General features: G+C 39.7%; 1 protein-coding gene across 1 annotated transcript in view; it reads left to right on the forward strand.

Moving 5' to 3' along the window:
• The window catches only part of NLGN1 (neuroligin 1), a 762,025-nt gene that overhangs the window by 255,911 nt on the left and 484,730 nt on the right, over positions 1-21,384 (forward strand).

Consider the following 21,384-nt stretch of genomic DNA (forward strand, 5'->3'; position numbering starts at 1 on the left):
TGGTCTTGTTTGAAGCTTACCTGTCTGGATGCAATCACAGAAAGTGATATGCTGAAGGGCATTAAGTTTAAGACAATGTTTACACAAGCTGCGAATTGCACTGTCAGGTGGGATAGCAACCTCTCCATGCCTAAGAAACCAAGAAATACTTGTGTGAAACATCACTAAGAACTATCATTTTTAAATATTGGTGAAAGTTAAAATAATGTAGGTTTTAAAGTATATGATGAACCCTATTGCGCTTCCTTGAGTCCTTAAAAAGGTGTCCTCACCAGGTAACTCTTATATTGGTACTCCAGTTAATAGGATTATAGTGCTGTAAGAATAATCACATTACTAAAGAGATAAACTCTTAAGCTTGCTTTTAAAAATGCATTTTTTACCTTATATTTCTTTATGCATAGGATACTGTTCTGATATGTACCGAAAGAATATAGTATCGCAGAGGATTAAATAACAAAAGAGCATCAAAAATTATTTCAAACTGGTTTAAGGACCTTTTGAAAGTTCCTATTCATTGTCCTATAAACTACATTCATTATTATTCAGTGAAACAAATTGAAGACTGGCCCATTGCCTTCCTTATGTCATTCCTCAGAATGCTTTTTATCTGACTAATGATACCAAATTGTACAACCATTATTCCTATTTCTTATTTAAGTTCTGTTTATTCTTTGTTTGCTAAGTACAATTTATAAAATGAAAACCATAATTTCATATTTTGTTCATTTTCTCTTTTATAGAAAATAAGTCATTTTAAAACAACTGCTCAAAGAGCATTCATTTCTGCAATTTATTTTCCTATCTTCTCTGAATAAGTTTATTTTTAGGTATAGGGTATTGTGGAATCTCCATATGATTAGACTGAGTCAAACAGGAAATCCAGCTGTTCAGAGACATTAATTATAGTTTTTCCTAAGCAGAATGTATTGGAAAAGTAGTCTCTTTATACTAGGTTTAAAGAAAATAATATGGTCATCCTAAGAACAAACTATGATTATATTTTTTGAATGTGCCATCAATTGGAACACTATCCCTTTTTTGAGTAGCTTCCCCTTCCTATTTCATCCATCCCCTTGCCACTTGACCTCTCCCTTCTATACTGTAAGCTTGTTGTGGGCAGGGAAGATGTCTGTTAATTCTGTTACATTGTACTCTTCTAAGTGCTTAATACAATGCTCTGCACAAAATAAATTATAGACTTATTCAAGGCAATCTATACTGTGAAATACCCATTCCCTTTAGGAACCTTCCATAGGAAGTCTGTATTGTTATTGTTATCATTATTATTATTATTGTTATTATTTTTATTATGCCATCCCAGATCTGAATCCCTCTCCTAGCTGGGATCATATGCATCACCAGCAACTCTTACTTTTGTCCTGCCCCTGGGGAATCATCCTCAAGAATCTCCACCTCAGGATGAACTTCCTGATGTAGTTTCTCAAGGGCATTTTTTTTCAGGAACTCCATTGCAGTATATCGCCCCTATATGCTAGAGCCCAGCTTTCTTGAGCAAGTTCATTGTTCCTGACTCACCTTCTAGCTTAATTGTTGACTTCCTACTGTTTTAGTTTAGGGAGATACTAGAAAAGATTTACAGATATTTATCCTTCAAGTTGTCAAGGTTTAGTGCTAGTAATATAGTTAGTACTAGTACTTATTAAGCTTGTAGTCTGAGTGAAACACTCTACTAAACTCTGTAGGAGGTCACAATCTAAGCTTAATGGGGAAAAGGGTTCTGTCATTAGACACTAAAGAAAAGTAAAATGATAGGAACAGAAAACAATGAAAATGAGTATATTTTAAAACAACTGGATTCCTAATTTGTGCTACTGAGAGCTCCATAAACAAGTTCTAAAGTATTCCTTTTCTTGAATTTATGTTTTTGAGTGCATGACTGCCCAGCATTTGAGATAAGCAAATTTATCATATTTTCTTTATTACACTGACTTGCTATTTATAAGAAGTTTCCAATTTGAGGAGATTCTTTATTTTCTGAAGAAACTGAGAAATACATACATTCCTTTTGGGAGTATTATTATTCATTTATACCCATACCTTTTTTTTTTTACTTTTTTAAATTAATGTATTGTCCATACATTCTCTTGAATTATAAAAAAGTATTACATTTTAATTTTTACTCACTTTTATTCTAGCTCTTAATTTTTTAGTCATATGCTTTTTTTCTTTGGGAATGAATCGGGCCAAAAACCCTGGACAATAAGTGTTATTTTATTCCCCCTGTAAACTTCGTTTAATTTGTAATTTGTGAAGTATTTTCTGAAATCCTGCAATTTGGGAAATAGTTTCATTATTATATGTATTACTATTTTCATATTTGTAAGGACTTGATACATGTTGGGATAGCTCTAGGATAACCAGGTCAGTCTGTGTCCTACATGAGACTCACAGTTTAAGTAGGGAGAACAGCAGGCATGTGGTAGATCTGGGATTAGAACACAGGTCCTCTGACCTCTAGGCCTATGCTCTTTCCATTAGGCAACACTGCTTCTTAGAGTAAGGAAGGGTGGGCAGTGAGCCTGCAGAAAGCATGAAGTGTAGACGAATTAGGAAATTCTTGCATTTGGGGCAAGATAAATCACCTCCACCTAGAAGGTCACTTTTATTCCTGTTATTCTATTCCATCAGCCTCCTCACTGACCTGCCTGTCTTCTGTCTCTCATTTCCCCAGGCTATACTTCACTCTGTTGCACAGAAAATATTTCTGAAAAACTGCTCAGACCTAATCTCCCCACTCCTTAAACACCTTTAATGATTGCACATTAACCTCACCATTAAACAGAAACTCTTTACCATTGGCTTTAAGACAACCAATCAGCCTTCTCCCTTCTATTTTATTTCACTGATTGATTATAACCCAATCCACACACTCTACCCCTCTAATGTCAAGTGACTCTCTGTACCCCGATCCTGTCTATCCAACCACCAACCCCTTGCCTATGTCCTGTTTCTCCCTCCACCTTCACATCCTACAGCTTACCACTCACCCTACCTTTGAAAGTCTCCTAAAATCATTTCTTCTCCAAGAGATCTTCCCTAATCTCTCATTTCCTTTACCTGCCTTTGTCTGTGTGTTGATACTGAACTTGGCTATGTACTCCTTATCACTATGATACTGACCCCACCCGCTGAGCACTTAGAAGAATACACCAGTACTGTATTATTTTCCTCTATCTGTAATTTCTTTTGTCTGTCTACTGCTGTAGATTGTAAGCTTCTTGTGGGCTAGGATCAGTTCTGCCAACTCTATTATATTTGAGTTACTCAAGAGTTTAGTACACAATAAATGCTTTCAATATATCATTGATCGACTGGATAGAAATTAAATGTTCTTGACACAATATGTTTGATAGGTAATGCAAAAATTGTGATGCTAATAATAATAATTGTGATTACATGCTTACTATATACCAGGCATTGTGATAATGATGGTATTTGTTAAGTGCTTACTATGTGCCAGGCACTGTACTAAGTACTGGGGAGGATACAAGCAAATTAAGTTGGACACAGTCACTGTCCCACATGGGATTCACAGTCATTTCATTCAATAATATTTATTGAGAGCTTACTATGTGCAGAACACTGTACTAAGCGCTTGGTCTCAACCCCTATTTTAAAGATGAGGTAACTGAGGCCCAGAAAAATGAAGTGAATTTCCTGAGGTCACACAGCAGACAAGTGGTAGAGCTGGGATTAGAATCCATTTCCTTCTGACTCCCAGGCCTGTGTTCTCTCCACTGCAACATCCTGTTTCTTATGGCAGGACTTGGATAGATGTAAGCACTTGGATAAATGCAAGAACTAAGCACTTGGGTAGATGCAAGATAGAACAGATATAGGTCCTGTCCTATGTGGACTGAGAGTAGCATGGCCTAGTGGAAGGAGGACAGGCCTGGGAAACAGAGGACTTGTGTTCTAATCCCAGCTCTGCCATTTCTGCTATGAATCACGTCATTTCTCTGTGCCTCAGTTACTTCATCTGTAAAATGGGAATTAAGACTGTGGGACCGGGATTGTGTCCAACCCAATTATATTGTATCTAGTGGAAAGTAGTAAGCACTTACAAATACTTCAGTTATATGGGGCTCGCAGTCTATGTTACCCTCTTGGAGTGAGTAAAGAAGACTAGTTAAATATAAGAATTCCTTTCAAATCTGACATTTTGCTGCTGTGCAAAATATGTACCTAAAATCAATTTTAGTTTTGTGCAAATCTGGATATTCTCCTTTGAAGGGAAATTTTCCTTAAAATATAAATGTGCTTTTCTCTGGAGTAACAGCGACTCCAGAGGCCTCAAGGTGAACTAATGCTGGACTTTGTCCCAGTTAAAGTTGCTTTGATTCTCCCAGTCCAATCTTGGTTGACTGGATCTGTGAGAGAATCTTGGGTCAAGTGGCTAGAGAAGATTCACTCAGCCATGAGTCTCAAATCAGGTCTTGAAAATAATAACATTCTATTTATATATTTTGATGGTATTGATGCCTGACTACTTGCTTTGCTCTCTGTCTCCCCCTTTTATACTGTGAGTCCATTGTTGGGCAGGGATTGTCTCTATTTGTTCCTAAATGGTACATTCCAAGCACTTAGTACAGTGCTCTGTACACAATAAATGCTCAATAAATACAATTGAATGAATAAATGAATGAAGTGACTTGCCCAAAGTTACACAGCTGACTAGTGGCGGAGCCAGGATTAGAACCTACCACCTCTGACTCCAAAACCATGCTCTTCCCACTAAGCCATGCTGCTTCTCACTAATAATAATGGCATTTGTTAAGTGTTTCCTATGTACAAGGCACTGTACTAAGCACCGGGGTGGATACAAGCAAATTGGGTTGGGCATGGTCCCCGTCCCACACAGGGCTCAGTCTCAATCTCCATTTTACAGAGGAGGTAACCCAGGCACAGGAAAGTGACTTGCTAAGGTCACACAGCAGACAAGAACCCATGACCTTATGACTTCCAGGCCCGGGCCCCATCCACTTCACCACTTATCCCAGATTACCCAGCAGGAAGATGTCAGGCCGAGAACTGAAACCCCAGGATCCTTACTCACTATCCCATGTTCTCCCTCCTAGACCACACAGATGATCCCTAGGAACCTTTGTTTGCGGACACAAGTTCACCTTAATATAAATTCAGGGATCTGGTTTAGTTTGGAGCCTTGTAGGTTCATGCAGAGTGAATAAAGACCCTGTAGGCCATTCTGGGGTAATGAAACTCCCCTAGCCATTTAATAATTATATAACAAGGCATTTGTTAATCATTTACTATGTAGCAAGCACTGTACTATGCGTTAGGGTGGACACAAACAAAATGATTTAGACACAGTCCCTATCCCACATGCTGCTCACAGTTTCAATCCCCATTTTACAGCTGAAGTAACTGAGGCACAGAGAAGTTAAGTGACTTGCCCAAGGTTACGCAGCAGACAAGTAGAGAAGCAGGGTGGCTCAGTGGAAAGAGCACAGGTTTAAGAGTCAGAGGTCAAGGGTTCTAATCCTGGATCTGCTGCCTGCCAGCTGGATGACTATGGGAAAGTCATTTCACTTCTCTGGGCCTCAGTTACCTCATCTGTAAAATGGGGATGAAGACTGAGCCCCCCGTGGGACAACCTGATTACCCTGTATTTACCCCAGGGTGTAGAACAGTGATCAGCACATAGTAAGCACTTAACAACTACCAACATTATTAAGTGGCAGAGGTGGTATTAGAACTCAAGTCCTTCTGACTCACAGGCCCATGCTTTGGGCCATGCTGCTTTTCTTATATCATCTAAGCAGGATTGCAGGGACATGAATGTGAAATGTCTTTAGCAGGATGAGGTTGGGTTGATTTTGGTGTACATTTGGCAAGTTTTTTAGATTTGATATGGCTTTGTCTCTTTTCCATGTGGTTACACATTTAATTTGTACAGAGGATAAGATACACTTTTGCAGGTTCTGTTGTAATTTTTAAAATTTTACCTCTTAACTAATTGGATTTCACGAAGCCTCTTCTCATTTCTTCTTGCTCATGCCAGATCTTCTGCTATTGACTGATCTTGCTTCCCTTAATAATGTCTATCCTGCACTATTTGAAATCCTTCTTCAGTGACCCTTTTCAGTGTATCTTCCATTTTCCCTACCTAAAGCTGCAATCCATCAGATGTACCTTTAAAAGATGCATAGTCTAGGGAAAAGGACATCGATTTAGGAAAGAGAGAAGCTGGCCCCGTCTCTGCTAGCAGCCTACTATGTGACCTCGATTTAGTTACTTAACTTCTCTGTGCCTTAAATTTATTAGTCAGTAGAGGACGATAACTATAACCACCTCTTCCTACCTCATGGGGATGTTGTGAAGGTAAAAAATGCAATAAGTGATGTTAAGTCTCTGGAAAACACATAGGCCATGCAAATGAAAGATATATTAAAGATGGAAAGAGCTGAGCCACATAAAGGTTAAACCACTTTACTGAGGTCACACTGCTGGTGAGTAGCTGAGGCCAGTTCTATTGACTCCCATCCCTATGCACATTCCACTAGCGTGCACAAATGAATACCATGAGAAGAGTTGGGATGTTTAATTATTGGTAGAATTACAGGATCTTATTGGTGTTATCCTGTCCTGCTACTTCATGTTGAGTATGACGTACATATTAGTGTCACCTTACACTTATTTAAACTTCCTCATCATTCATTACACCCCTATTCACACTCTTTTTTCCAGGCAAGCAAATTTATTTACTGTTCCTTGCATGGTACTTTTCCACATCCCTATGTGAAATGTGAGTCTGCCCTTCTTTTTGCCAAACCTCATCCCTCTTTCCTTCCAACTCTGAATAATCACTTATTCTCTGAAGCCACTACAGGCACTTTAGGAACCCTTGATATGTTTTAATGTTGACATCTTGTGCTACTGTGTCTGTTGCTTCCATTATTACCTATATTTTTTCTGATTTTGATATTTGATCTTTATATTTTCAGGTATATTTGGGTTTCCCCATTTCATTAATAAATGGTATGCTCCTGATACAGTGCTCTGGTACATAGTAAGTGAGCAGCGTGGCCTAGTGGCAAGAGTACGGGCTTGGGAGTCAGAAGGCATCATGTTGGTATTTGTTAAGCGCTTACTATGTGCCGAGCACTGTTCTAAGCACTGGGGTAGATACAGGGTAATCAGGTTGTCCCACGTGAGGCTCACAGTTAATCCCCATTTTACAGATGAGGTAACTGAGGCACAGAGAAGTGAAGTGACTTGCCCACAGTCACACAGCTGACAAGTGGCAGAGCCGGGAGTCGAACCCATGACCTCTGACTCCGAAGCCCAGGCTCTTTCCACTGAACCATGCTGAGTCGTGTGTTCTAATCCCACCCCCGCCACTTATCAGTTGTGTGACTTTGGGCAAGTCACTTAACTTCTCGGTGCCTCAGTTACCTCATCTGTAAAATGGGGATGAAGACCATGAGCCTCATGTGGGACAACCTGATTACCCTCTATCTACCCCAGCGCTTAGAACAGTGCTCGGCACATAATAAGCTCTTAAATGCCAACATTATTATTATCAATATTTTATGCTTAATAGACCTTCAGCCTCTGTAGTAATGCTCAAACCAATCAATTATTGAGCAGCATGGCCTACTGGAAAGAGCTTGGGGGTATGAGTCAGAAGACCTGGGTTTGAATCCTGGCTCTGCCCTTAGTCCGCTGGTGACGTTGGACACTTAACTTCTCTGTGACTTAGTTACCCCATCTAGAAAAAGAAGATTAAATATCCTCCTCTTGACTAAGACTGTGAGTCCTTTGTGGGGCAGGGACTGTGTTCAACCTGATTAATCTGGACTGTACCCCAGCACTTAGTAGAGTGCTTTGGCTCAAAATAACACTTTACAATTACCACAATAGTTGGACACTTACTGTGTGCAGGGAATTTTATTAAAAGCTTGGGGGACTACAGTAGATTTGGCAGGAATGACTCCTGTCTTCAAGGAACTCCTCAGTATTTAGTTCACCCAAGTGCACTGAACAGCTACTCGGCAAATTCTGTGGACTAGCTAATGCAGACATATCTCCTCTATCTCTATTCATTAGAAAGTAGCTATAATACCCAGAGCCAGTGATCCAGGATTCCCAGAAATGTAAAAGAAAGGACATCATTATTTCTCTTTAAATCCTTAGGTTGATTTGAAGGTTGATACCACACTATTAATATTCAGTGCTATTTACTGTTTACTCTGTGCAGAACACTATACTAATTGTTTGGGAGAGTACAATCTAAGAACAAACAGATGCATTCCCTTCCCACAACAAGCATACAGTCTTAGAGTTTACAATCTATAGGGGGACATAGACAACACAAAACATTTCAAGAAGGGGAAGCAACAGCGAAACATAGGAGAAACACTATAAGTAAAGCACCTAAGCAGAGCATGTAAACGGTTGAGAATAGAGTGCCAAAGATAACACTGGCTTTCTTGATCCTCTTTTCTATTTGATTGGTTCATTAGAGCATCATTTATCTCTTTTTTAGGCTCTCTTTTTGGCTGTGTTGGAGGGTTTCTTTAGTGTAGACTTGTCCTGACTCAAGGTGATCCATTCTTTCTCTGATCCATAATCTATTTTAATGGCTGTCTTCCCCAGTAGACCTTAAGCTCACTGTGAATAGGTATTGGTGTCAACCAATTCTGTAGTATTGTGCTTTCCCAAGTGTGTAGTTCAGTGGTCTGCACACAGTAAATGCTTAATAAATACCACTGATTATTGATTAGTATATAAAATGGTTCTTTTCTTGTCACTATGCTGTATGTGTGTGTTTTTCCAGAGTCAGTAAAGATGCTAAAAGGACAATCATCATGCTATTCCTCCATGAATTCTTCATTGCCAGAGTCCAGGTGATTGGTTGATTAATTGATCTAACCTTTTGTGGCATTGCTTATGTGCTTTCATTCTCACAAGTAGCTGCTAAAGACCTAAATAACACTAGCCGACCTACTATCAGGTATTTGTGGCCTAGTAGGCCTGGGAGTCAGAAGAACATGAGTTCTAAACCCAGCTCCATCACTTGTCTTCTGGGAACCTTGGGCGAGTCACTTAAGTGTGCTGTGCCTCATTTACCACATCTGTAAAATGGAGATTTAGACTGTGAGCCCCACGTGGGACAGGGACTGAGTCCATCCCCATTTCCTTATATCCACCCTAGCAGTTAGTATAGTGCCTGGAACATAGTGTTTAACAAATACCATAGTTACTGGTTGTGAAGCTGCAATTGAGACAGGAGCAGATAAAGTCACTTAGTTCTACTTTGAGAGAATGAATGAAAGAGTACAGCTAAATCTGCCATCGCTACCATTCTGATGCATGAGGTGAGTAATGGCCAGGACTATATTGGGCCTTATTTCTTCTCCCTCCCTCTCTCAGCCTCTTCTATCATGACTATCTAAACCTTAACTAGCACCATTCTTCCCCAAGGGGAATATAACACAGTGGGCAAGGTGACCAACTACAAACTGTTCTGTCTATACATACACAGCCACCACTCTGCCACTTGTCAGCTGTGTGACTGTGGGCAAGTCACTAAATTTCTCTGTGCCTCAGTTCCTCATTTGTAAAATGGGGATTAAGACTGTGAGCCTCATGTGGGACAATCTGATTACTCTGTATTGACCCCAATGCTTAGAACAGTGCTCTGCACATGGTAAGCACTTAACAAGTACCAACATTATTATTATTATAAATCAATTTACTTCACCATAAATATCCATGGCTATCAGGTTGTCAGGCTGATTAAACCTTTCAGCGATTCAGGATAAGTATAGGTTTGCAGTCTGCAAATATGAGATTAGTTCATGATATATGTAGAAATCATGCTTATCATCAGCACTTCCACAGTTGTGTATGGAGTGCGATAATAGAACCCACTGAGTGGACTGTTCAAGTGAGAATGGGAATATTTGAGGTGTTCCCAAGTAGCAAGAAGACAGGATTGCTTAATCCATATTGATGTTTTGGGATGGAGTTAGCTAGTAAAAGTAGTAGTGTTCATTGAGTATCCACTGGGTGCAGTGCTCTGGACTAAGTGCTTGCGAACTATTAGAAATAGAAAGTAACAAATTCCTTCCCCAGAGGGAATCCTTGGAGATGCTCTAGCACTGCTAGAGAAGTAAACTGGAGAGGAGATGGGCTGAAGGCACTTTGAACACCAAAAGTGCCTTTCAAATAGAAAATTAATATCATCAGCAAAATTACAAAATTTCTATACCATTGTTTTTCAAGTTCTACACTTAAATGAGATGATATTTTTTATTCAGGCTCTATGCTTTTGCCAACAATTCTCCAACTTAATTTTCTTTTTCTTCTTATTTCTTCTTCTCCCATTCCCTTCTGCATCACCTTCACACATGGATTTACATCTTTTTCACGCCTTCCCTCAAGCCCACAAAGCTTATGTACATACCCATAATTTATTTATATGCATTCATTCAATCATATTTATTGAGTGCTTACTGTGTAAAGATCACTGTACTAAGTGCTTGGAAAGTACAAATTGGTAACAGATAGAGACAATCCCTACCCAGTAATGGGCTCACAGTCTAGAAGGGGCAAACAGACAAAACAAAACCAGTAGACATCAAAATAGATAAATAGAATCATAGGTATATACACATCATTAATAAAAAATAGAGCAATAACTATGTACAAATATACACAAGTACTGTGGGGAAGGGAAAGGGGTAGAGCAGAGGGGCAATGAGGAGGGGAGGAGGAGTCAGAGGGAAAAGGAAGGCTCATTCTGGGAAGGCCTCATGGAGGAGGTGAGCTCTCAGTAGGTCTTTGAAGAAAGAAAGAGAGTTAGTTTGGCAAATGTGAGAAGGGAGGGCATTCCAGGTCAGTGGTAGGATGTGGGCCACGAGGTCGACAGTGGGACATGTGAGAACGAGACACCGTGAGGAAGTGAGCGGCAGAGGAGTGGAGTGTATGGGGTGGGCTGCAGAAGGAGAGAAGAGAGATGAGGTAGGAGGGGGCAAGGTAATGGAGAGCTTTGAAGCCAATAGTGAGGAGTTTTTGCTGCATACAAAACTTGAGAGGCAACCATTGGAGGTTTTTGAGGAAGGAGTGACATGCCCAGAGCATTTCTGTAGAAAGATAATCTGGGCAGCAGAGTGAAGTATAGACTGATTCTGGGGAGAGACAGGAGGATGGGAGATCAGAAAGGAGGTGGATGCACTAATTCTTCTAGACTGAAAGTTCATTTGGGGCAGAAAATGTCTGTTAATTCTTTGTATTGTCTTCTCCCAAGTACTTAGTATAGTGCTTTTCACATATTAAGTGCTCAATAAATACCATTCCTTGAATGATTATATTTTACTCTCCCAAGCACCAAATTCAATGGTCTGCCCATAGTAAGACCTCAATCAATATGATCGATTATTGATTTAATTTCCCAAATACAGTCACACTTCATAAGCACACTTCTCAATGTCTCTGTTGTTCAGTTTGGCTAATAAAGTCTAGCCCATTCTTCTCATCCACTCACTATCCAACCCTCATCAGTTTTCAGTTCTCCTTGCCTTTTGCAACCATTTTAAATTTTACTATTTGCTCCTGCCATTTTTTTCCCCTGGATGCAATCCTTCACTTTTTGTGCCCTTATAATTCTGAAATCTCTGAGTGTCATAATGTCCAAAGTCCACTAATGGCATTTTTATGCTATGCAAGAGGAAATATATAGTCTCAGTATATAGTCACCTCAACTATCAAAGCCACAGTGCCGATTTTAGTCATAAATATTTATTTTCCAGAAGTGTTAGCCTGTATTCAATTTGGGGGACCTGAAGAGCTGGGTCACGATTACTATTTTGGATCCTATTTGTTTTTACCCTGATATTCGTACTGAAATATTTTAGAGCATTTGGGACTGTGCTTCTGACACAGTTTATCTGTGTTTAATACATTTTGTATTTAGTAATCAACAGGGATGAAAATAATTGTTACTTATTATTTTCTTTGGGGCTCAAAAATGAACAACACATAAGCCCGTTTTATGAATTTTCGTTTTCAAAAAAGTCTTTTTACTGGAGAGAATGTCTCTGGTGAATATGTGCCATGCTGTATATATGAATTCTTTTTTAAATTCAATCCAAATTATTCATAGGTATAGTAGAAGACCATAGGGACTCAAATAATAGCTTATAATGCTGTTGCATTTTCTTTGGAAACTCCTAACTTCAATAATTTAGTCATTTTACACATTTTAAAAGTTGTATAGAATTATGGAACAGTTTTTTTTCCTTCTCAATTCAAAACCTGGCCTCACCTTTTTAGTGAAACCATTATAGCTAGTAGGTAGATATTACAAACCACTCAATATAGTATTCTGACTCTCCCAGAGGAAAATTAGAATGTTTCTTCTTGGTCTTTGATAATAAACCTCTGGGCTAGGTTGAGTACAGTGTTGAAACTGTGGGCACTCAGAGGCTGAGGTGATTCTGAGCAACTCTAGGACAACCTGGGAATGCAGGTCCACATTACAACAGACTCTGAGACTATGGTGTCGTTGTAGACAGGGAATGTGTCTGTTTATTGCTAAATTGTTCTCTCCCAAGCACTTAGTACCGTGCTCTGCACATAGTAAGTGTTCAATAAATATGATTGAATGAATGAATGATCTGGGCTAAAACGAATCCTGGAGTCCTTGTGTGGGTCCTAATGACCCGAGGTGTAATAGTAATGATAATACTGGTACATGTGAAGGGCTTACTATGTGCCAAACACTGTTCTAAACACTGCAGTAAATACAAGGTCATCAGGTTGGACACAGTCCCTGTCCCACATAGAGCTCACATTCTTACTCCCCATTTTACAGATGAGGGAACTGAGGTCCAGAGAAGTGAAGTGACCTGACCAATGTCACACAGCAGTCATGTAAACACAAGACCTTCTGACTCCCAGGCCTGTGCTCTATCCACTAAGCAACACTGCTTCCCCAAGCTTTCTCCGAGCTTTCCCCTGTGGTTCCAGTTTGTTTATCAGAGACCCCATGCAACCCATAAATTCCCTGGAAAAATAAGAGTCAAAAATGTCATATCTCCAGCTATCCCCAAAATGGACTTGGTGGTCCGATACCATTCATTCAGTAGTATTTATTGAGCGCTTATTATGTGCAGAGCACTGTACTAAGGGCTTGGAATGTACAATTCAGCAACGTATAGAGACAATCCCTGCCCATTGATGGGCTTACAGTCTAATCGGGGGAGACAGACAGACAAAAACAATAGCAATAGACTCAAGGGGATGTACATCTCATTAACAAAATAAGGTAATAAAAATATATACAAATGAGTGGATGAGCACAGTGCTGAGGGGAAGGGGAGGGAGAGGGTGAGGAGCAGAGAGAAAGGAGGGGAAAAGGGGGCTTAGCTGAGGGGAGGTGAAGGGTGGGGCAGAGAGGGAGTAGAGGGAAAAGGGGAAGCTCAGTCTGGGAAGGCCAGAGCAAGTCTTCTGACCAACTCTGGTTCAGTCCCACCACCTTACCCCAGCCCTGACTGTCCTGAATGAATCTCAGTCTCTAGGGATTATGGAAAATAATCAATCAAGTTTTCTTTGTTTCTTGTTGAATAAAACATGTCAGAAGGAATGATGCTATCAACTATGCATCTGCATGGCTGTCAGTAATTATAAAGTTTTCTGAAGATTCTGGAATTAATAATGACTATTATTATGGTATTTGTTAAATGCTTCCTATGTGCCAAGCACTGTTCTAAGCACTGGGATTGTCTAAGCACAAGGTAATCAGGTTGTCCCACGTGGAGCTCACACACTTAATCCCCATTTTACAGATGAGGTAACTGAGGCACAAAGAAGTTAAGTGGCTTTCCCAAGGTCACATAGCAAATGAGTGACAGAGCCAGGATTAGAACCCACATCCTCTGTCTCCCAAGCCCATGCTCTTTCCACTAAGCCATGCTGCTTCTCACCAGTTTCTCTCGTGGCTTACCTCTCCGCATGTCCATAGGGAAACAGGGTTACAACCAATAGCAATTTGGGTATTTATCGGTCTAAACAATGCCACAACAAAATGAGACTGTGAACTACATGTGAACAGAAATTGTGTCCACTGTACTGTTCTCTTCCAAAAGTTTAGTAGAGTGGTCTTCACACAGTAAGTGCTCAATGAATACTATTGATTGAAAAATAGCAGGGTAATGTAATCTTGTATTTGATGTCAACATAATGTAATTTCTAATTTGAATGTTTATACTAATATCCTTCAGAAGATTGTGACATCGCACTCTTGGGGAAGGTAAATGGACTATGAATGTACAAATATTTAATAAAAGTGAGAAGACTAAATAGACCATTTTAGTCTGGGTGAATTGATAATCATAGTCTAAAGCCCTGTGATGAAAATCATTTCAGTGGATTTGTAAACTTGGTAGATTTTAGCATATCCACTTTAAAAATAGTTTTCCATATGACAGGTATATCATAGACTGAATAACTAAAATGATGTATTGTAGGAATTGTTTTTTCTTTTCCTGTCCTTGCATCATACTAAATATAAGCATCCCCAGGTTCCAAAAACCCAACCATTTGAAAAATTCAGAGACAGATATGTTCAATCCCCTTTGCTGACATACCTTACTACGTATAAGCCCAGCCCGCAACTCTGTGTCCAACCACTGTTGGTAAATCAATTTTACAGTATGGCTTTCATTAAACAAAAATTCTGAAAATGAGAATCCCATTCGAACAGGGACTCTGTTGGATCGGTTATATTTATATCTACTCCAGCATTTAGCACAATACCATAACTTCTGACTTGTCCCCCACCTCCACAGCCCTTAGGCACCTATCTGTAATTTGTTTATGTTAATATCCGCCTCTAGACTGTAAGCTCATTGTGGGCAGGGAATGTGTCTGTTTATTGTTATAGTGTGCGCTCTCAAGTGCTTAATTCAATTCTCTGCATATAGAAAGCGCTCAATAGATACGATTGACTTATCGATTACCTAAATTCTCCCTTTGAGCTGCTCCATTCCTGCTCTTCCCAAGTCTGAAGTAGTGTTCCTTTCCAGGATAGTAGCTGAGCTTGTCCATGGGTCCTGACTGAAATGGTGGTGATCCAGTCCAATTTGACCCTGCTGCCTCCGCTTTGCCTCTCTCTGGCCAGCTCCAATTTTACGCCCTGTAGCTACATCTGTGCAGGTTCCACGCTCTCGGCATCTGCCCCCTCATGCCCTGATTCAGACTTCTGTGGATATTTGGGGGTGTGTTCCTTCAAAAAGTGGGTTAATATCCCTGAGCCCCTCCCTTTTCCCCTGTGATCTCCACTGGCAGCTGTGACTGTGGGCTTGTCAACTTATAGGGTTGACACGAACACTGCTCTCCAAGTTGAAATGCTGGCCTCTCTTCTAGAAACAGTCAGTCAGTCATATTTATCGAGCGCTTACTGTGTGCAGAGCACTGTACTAAGCACTTGGGAGAGAGTATAATTCAACAATAAATAGTCACATTCCCTGCCCACAAGGAGCTTACACATTAATGAGGTTACATTCTAGAGGGGGGAGGCAGATATTAATATAAATAAATTACATATATGTACTTGAGTGCTATGGGACTGAGGGAGGGGATGATTAAAGATGAAAGAGATATAGGATGAGGCAGAGGTAACAGAGACTAAAGCTGGACTGTTTGCTGGGGAGAGAAGGGGATGGAAAGGCAGTCAGACCAAACAGAGGCAGTTCCCCACCAACTGGATCAATGAGGCTGGGCCAGGACTAGACTTCCACTTTGATCCCAGTTAGGTCTCTAGAAGCATTTCCACGTCAGCTCGCAATGGCAGCATGGCCCAGGTTCAGCAGAGACCCAGGGAGCCAGACGGTGACCGGAAAGTTCATGGAACTGGAGTAGAACATGTAGGTGACAAGTGGCACTGAGTTTGGAGTGTGCAAGCATTGGGAAATTCCAGAAATATGCAATCAATCATATTTATTGAGCATTTAGTATGTGCAGGGAACTGAACTAAAGTGTTTGGGAGCACTCAACAAACAATATAACAGACACATTCTCTGTCCACAATGAGCTTACAGTCTAGAGGAAATGAAGGGATAGGGCAGAAGGTAGCAGGCAAGGATCTGTAGTACAATTTTTATAATAATAATAATGGTATTAAGTGCTTACTCTATGTCAGGCACTGTACTAATCACTGGGGTGGATACAAGCAAATCATGTTAGACATAGTCCCTGACCCATGTGGGACTCACAGTCTCAATCCTCATTTTAGAGATGAGGTAACTGAGGCCCAGAGAAGCGAAGTGACTTACTTAAGGTTACACAGCAAACTGGTGGAACAGGGATTAGAACCCTTGACACCCAAGCTTGTGCTCTATCCACTCACTACTCCATGCAGCTTCCCACTATCAAGCTGCTTATTTGTAGGGATTGATCGTTATTTGGGGGCTGGTTCTGTAGTGGAACCTAACTAGTTGCATGTAATTCTTTGGAATCCTGGCCCATGGGACAGCCTTTATTTTCAAGAAACGTATTCAAGATTTATAGGGTACATTGGGAGTTTATTTTTATCCCACACTGAAGAAGCAGAGTCACCTGGTGGAAAGAACACAGGTGTAGAAGTCAAAGGACCTGGATTCTAATTATGGCTGTGCAGTCATCTGCTGTGTGACCTTGGACAAGTCACTTAACTTCTTTGTGCCTATTATCTCATCTGTAAAATGAGGATTAAGAGTGCAAACCCAATGTAGAAAATGGACTGTGTCCAACCGTTTACCCCATTGCTTGAAACAAACCTGTAATAATAATGATTATATCTGTTAAGCGCTTACTGTGTGCCAAGGACTGTTCTAAGTGCTGAAAGTGCTTTAACAAATACCACTTAAAAGAGGAAATTAACAGTACCTTAATTTCCATATTCAGTTCAATTTGGCTTCATTCATTCATTCAGTAGTATTTATTGTCTAGCTATTATATGTGTAGCTTGTTTAGTATCTATGTGAATATTATTGTGTAGCTATTATATTAGCTTCCCCCTTCTCTTCTCAGCACTGTGCATATTTGTATATATCACTTATTATCCTATTTATTTTGTTAATGATGTGTATATCTCTATGATTCTATTTATCTTGATGATGTTGTTTTGTTTTGTTCTGTTTTGCTTTGCTTTACGTCTCCCCCATTTAGACTGTGATCCCGTTATTGGACAGGGATTGTCTCTATCTGTTGCCCAATTGTACATTCCAAATGCTTAGTACAGGGTTCTGCACATAATAAGTGCTCAATAAATACTATTGAATGAATGAGTGAATGAATGAATATGTATGAAACACTGGAAAAAGATGCAATAAGGCATAAATGAAACTCCATCCCAGGGAGCTCACAGTCTAAAATAGGACTAGGAAGTTGGCAATAGCTACATGAGGAAATATTGAATGCATAAAGATAAATCAGTATAAGAATACAAGGAAAATGAAGAAAATAGTAACAGTACCAAAACACACAAGTGGAGGAGTCTGAAAATGCTCCCATATCATCCAGACTTGCACTATATTTTTACAGGCCTTATGTTACACCATGGTTTAACTTACAGAACTGAACACCCTCCATGAACAAATTTGATATTTCAGTGTTAATAATTTAGAGTGGTAAAAATTTTCCCTTCCATCTGAAACTCCCTCCCACTTTCGTCTGGCAAACTATTACTCTCCCCATCTTCAAAGAACCATTAAAATCATAACACCTCCAAGAAGCCTTCCCTGACTTCTCTTAGAATGAAAATTATGGCACTTGTTAAGCATTCCTCTGTGAAAAGTACTGTTCTAAGTGCTGGGTTAGAAACAAGATAATGAGTTTCGGCACAGCCTGTATCTCATACGGGGCTCACAGTCTAAGTAGGAAGGGGTAGGATTTATTCTCCATTATACAGATGAGAAAACTGAGGCACAGCGATGATATGACACAGCAGACAAGTAGCAGAGTTGGGATTAGAACCCAGGTGAGAGCTCACCTCCTCCAGAAGGACTTCCCAGACTGAGCCCTCCCTTTCCCGCTGCCCCTCCTCCCCTCCCCATTCTCCCTACTCCCTCCCTGTGCTCTTCACTGTTCCCCTCCCCAAAGAACTTGTGTATATTTGTACATATTATTTATTACTCTGTTTCATTAATAGTGTGTATATATCTATGATTCTATTTATCTTGATGGTACTGTTGCCTGACTACTTGTTTTGTTTTGTTGTGTGTCTCCCCATTTAGATGGTGAGGCCGTTGTTGGGCAAGGATTGTCTTTATCTGTTGCCGAATTGTACATTCCAAGCGCTTAGTACAGTGCTCTGCACACAGTAAGCACTCAATAAATACAATTGAATTGAATTGAACTGAACCCAGGTCCTCTGACTTCCATGCCTGTACTCATTCCACTAGGCCATACTGCTGCCCGTCTCATATCCCCACCCTATTTTCCCTAGCTAGTGTGTTACCTAGACACTTGAGGTAAGCACTTAAGTACTTATTACACTCCTACGTCTACCACTGTACTATAAATAATAGTATTTATTAAGCACTTACTATGTGCAGAGCACTGTACTAAGCGCTTGAAATGTATAATTCAGCAACAGACAGAGACAATCCCTGCCCAATGCTGGGCTCACTGTATATACCTCTGATCTCTGCTCTTCTCCCTGTCTATAATTTATCTTAATATCTGCTTCCTTAGCTAGATTACCACAGTCTTGAAGGCAGGAATCTTGTCCACTAACTGTACTGAACCCAAACTCACAGTACAATACTATGTATGGATTAAGTGGTCAGTAAATACTATTAATGTCATTAATAGAGAATCTCTATTAAAACACATATTTTGGTCATTGCTAAATAGAGGGCAACTTGAGAAAATTAGAGAAAAAAGACACTATTATATAGACTCTTTATTCAATTTGAGATATTGCTGAATTTAAATAAAAACAAATTCCATATGCTATATAACCATATAGTTATTTTTATTAGAATAACAAATAGTGAATTATTTATGTTGTTAGAATGTTGTATGATTTTAATTTTTTTGGTTAATAAGCCCACAGTTGTCTAATAATTCCCAATGTACTGAAAGTGGGGAACATTTTAATGCTAATTAATTTAAGTCCTCACTTATGAGCCAGTATAAACATCTCAAAACTCACAGTACTTTTATGTATCTATGTTTTATACTGAAAGGTATTTGGAAGGGTCTTTACCAAAATAGATAATATTCTCCTTTACTCCTTCTTATGGCTGACTAAAAATAGTTTACTAAGTGAAAAACTAATATTCCATTTTATGATCCTTGGGGAAATTAGAATTTTTATTTAGTTCATTGCAGTACATTATGTACCAATTCTTTCATGATGTTTGGTAAAAAAAAAAAACAAACAAAAAGAAACCAAGATTAACAGAGGATGTCCTTTACATTCTTCTGGCTTAGAATTTGGTTGATTTTCTCAAGAGCTTTAGAACTGCTTAGAGACAGAAAAAAGTAAGAAATTATTGTTGCTGAGTCAACGGATTCTCTTCTCGTAGAATGAGAGAGTCTAGAGATCCTGAGAGAACAAGAGCGTGCATAAAAATATAATGAGCAAGCAGTCCGGTTTGGAGTGATTTGTTTCACATGCAAAGCCCAACTAATATTGACCTATCTTTCGCCTCTTGCATATTTCTTCCTTTTCCAAGTTTCTCAGGTATTTCTTTTATATTGTCAGGGAATAAATTGGATGGGATTACTAAGGAGCTAGAAATGTTCTTTTTTTTTGAAAGCGTACACATCCTTGTTCTATTCCCTAATGGAACTGTTAGTTACTTAACACTGGTGAATAGCATCTGAAAGCCATAACAACGATTGATATATAAAAGAGCCCAAATTTAATGCACTAGGAGACTAGGGTTGCATTTAACTCATACAGGCCATAGGTCCAGATCCTAAATCTTTAGAGTTTTATCCAGAAATAGATTTACCTCTCCCTTCACTCTCCTGTCCCCACACACACACTAAAGCCCTTACTCATGCCTTTAGCCTGCCTGGAACTCGTTGCTCCTTCAAATCCTTTGGGTAATAGAGCACTCATCTTCAAAGTCTTCCTAAAATTATACCTTTGGAGACATTCTCCAATTAATGTTTTTGGGTTTTTTTGTCCCCCAGGTCAGGATGGTGTAGTGTCTAGGGCCTGGGCCCAGAAGTCAGGAGTTCAGGGATTCTAATCCTGGCTCCGCCACTTGTCTGCTGTGTGACCTTGGGCAAGTCACTTCACTCCTCTGTGCCTCAGTTACCTTATCTGTAAAATGGAGATTGAGACTGTGAACCCCACGTGGGACAGAGACTGTGTCCAACCTGCTTTGCTTGAATCCACCTCAGTGCATAGTACAGAGAATGGCACATAGTAGATACTTAACAAATATTAACAGTGCATAGAACTTTCTAAGGACTGAGGTGAATACAAAATGATGAGGTTGGACACAGTCCCTGTCCCACACGGAGCTCCTATTAGGAGGGACTAGGATCCAATTCCCATTTTACAGATGAGGAAACTGAAGCCAGAGGAGTTAACTAGCCCAAGGTCACTCAGCAGACCAGCAGTGGAGCTGGTTATATAAACAGGTCTTTTGACTCCAGGCTTATGTCCTTATGTCCTTTTCCATTAGACCATGCTTCCCCATTTAACTCTATCCTTTGCTTATTAACCTATGTATACTTCTGTTATCATCTTCTCCATCCATAAATTAATAATGATCATAATGGTGGTATTTGCTAAGTACTTACACTGTGCTGAGCACAGTACTGAGTGTGGGAATAGATTAGGTATGTGCCGATTGCACACAGCACTACATGGGATTCATAGTCTCAGTAGGAGGAAGAACAGCTATTTATTTCCCATCTTACAGATGAGGAAACTGAGACACAGAGCAGTTGTGACTTCCCCAAGGTCACATAGCAGGCAAGTGACAGAGCTGGGATTAGAATACAGATCCTCTGGCTCCCAGGTCTGTGATCTTTCCATTGGGCCACACTACTTGTGTTAGGCTATTCTGTTAGATTTCAAAAGCCCAGAAGACAAGGAATAAGATCATGTCTTATACTGCTAGTGTCCTTTCCTTCAATACATAATACAGAACTGCACACGTTTGCTTAATAATTACCACTGATTGATTTGTATAGTTATTCACCAATGTAACAAAAATTAAGGCTATTTTGAAAAAGAAATGCAATCTGGATAATTTTGGAACTTCTTGCTTTACACTGTTTTAATTTTTAAGATACATGGCATATCATGGTGATATGTTTCACAGACTGTACAATTTCTTTGTAGGAACTATTGCTGCCTGTTTGTTATGTTGTTAAAAGCCA

The sequence above is a fragment of the Ornithorhynchus anatinus genome, chromosome 1 (genome assembly GCF_004115215.2).
Source record: "Ornithorhynchus anatinus isolate Pmale09 chromosome 1, mOrnAna1.pri.v4, whole genome shotgun sequence".
Lineage (NCBI taxonomy): Eukaryota > Metazoa > Chordata > Mammalia > Monotremata > Ornithorhynchidae > Ornithorhynchus > Ornithorhynchus anatinus.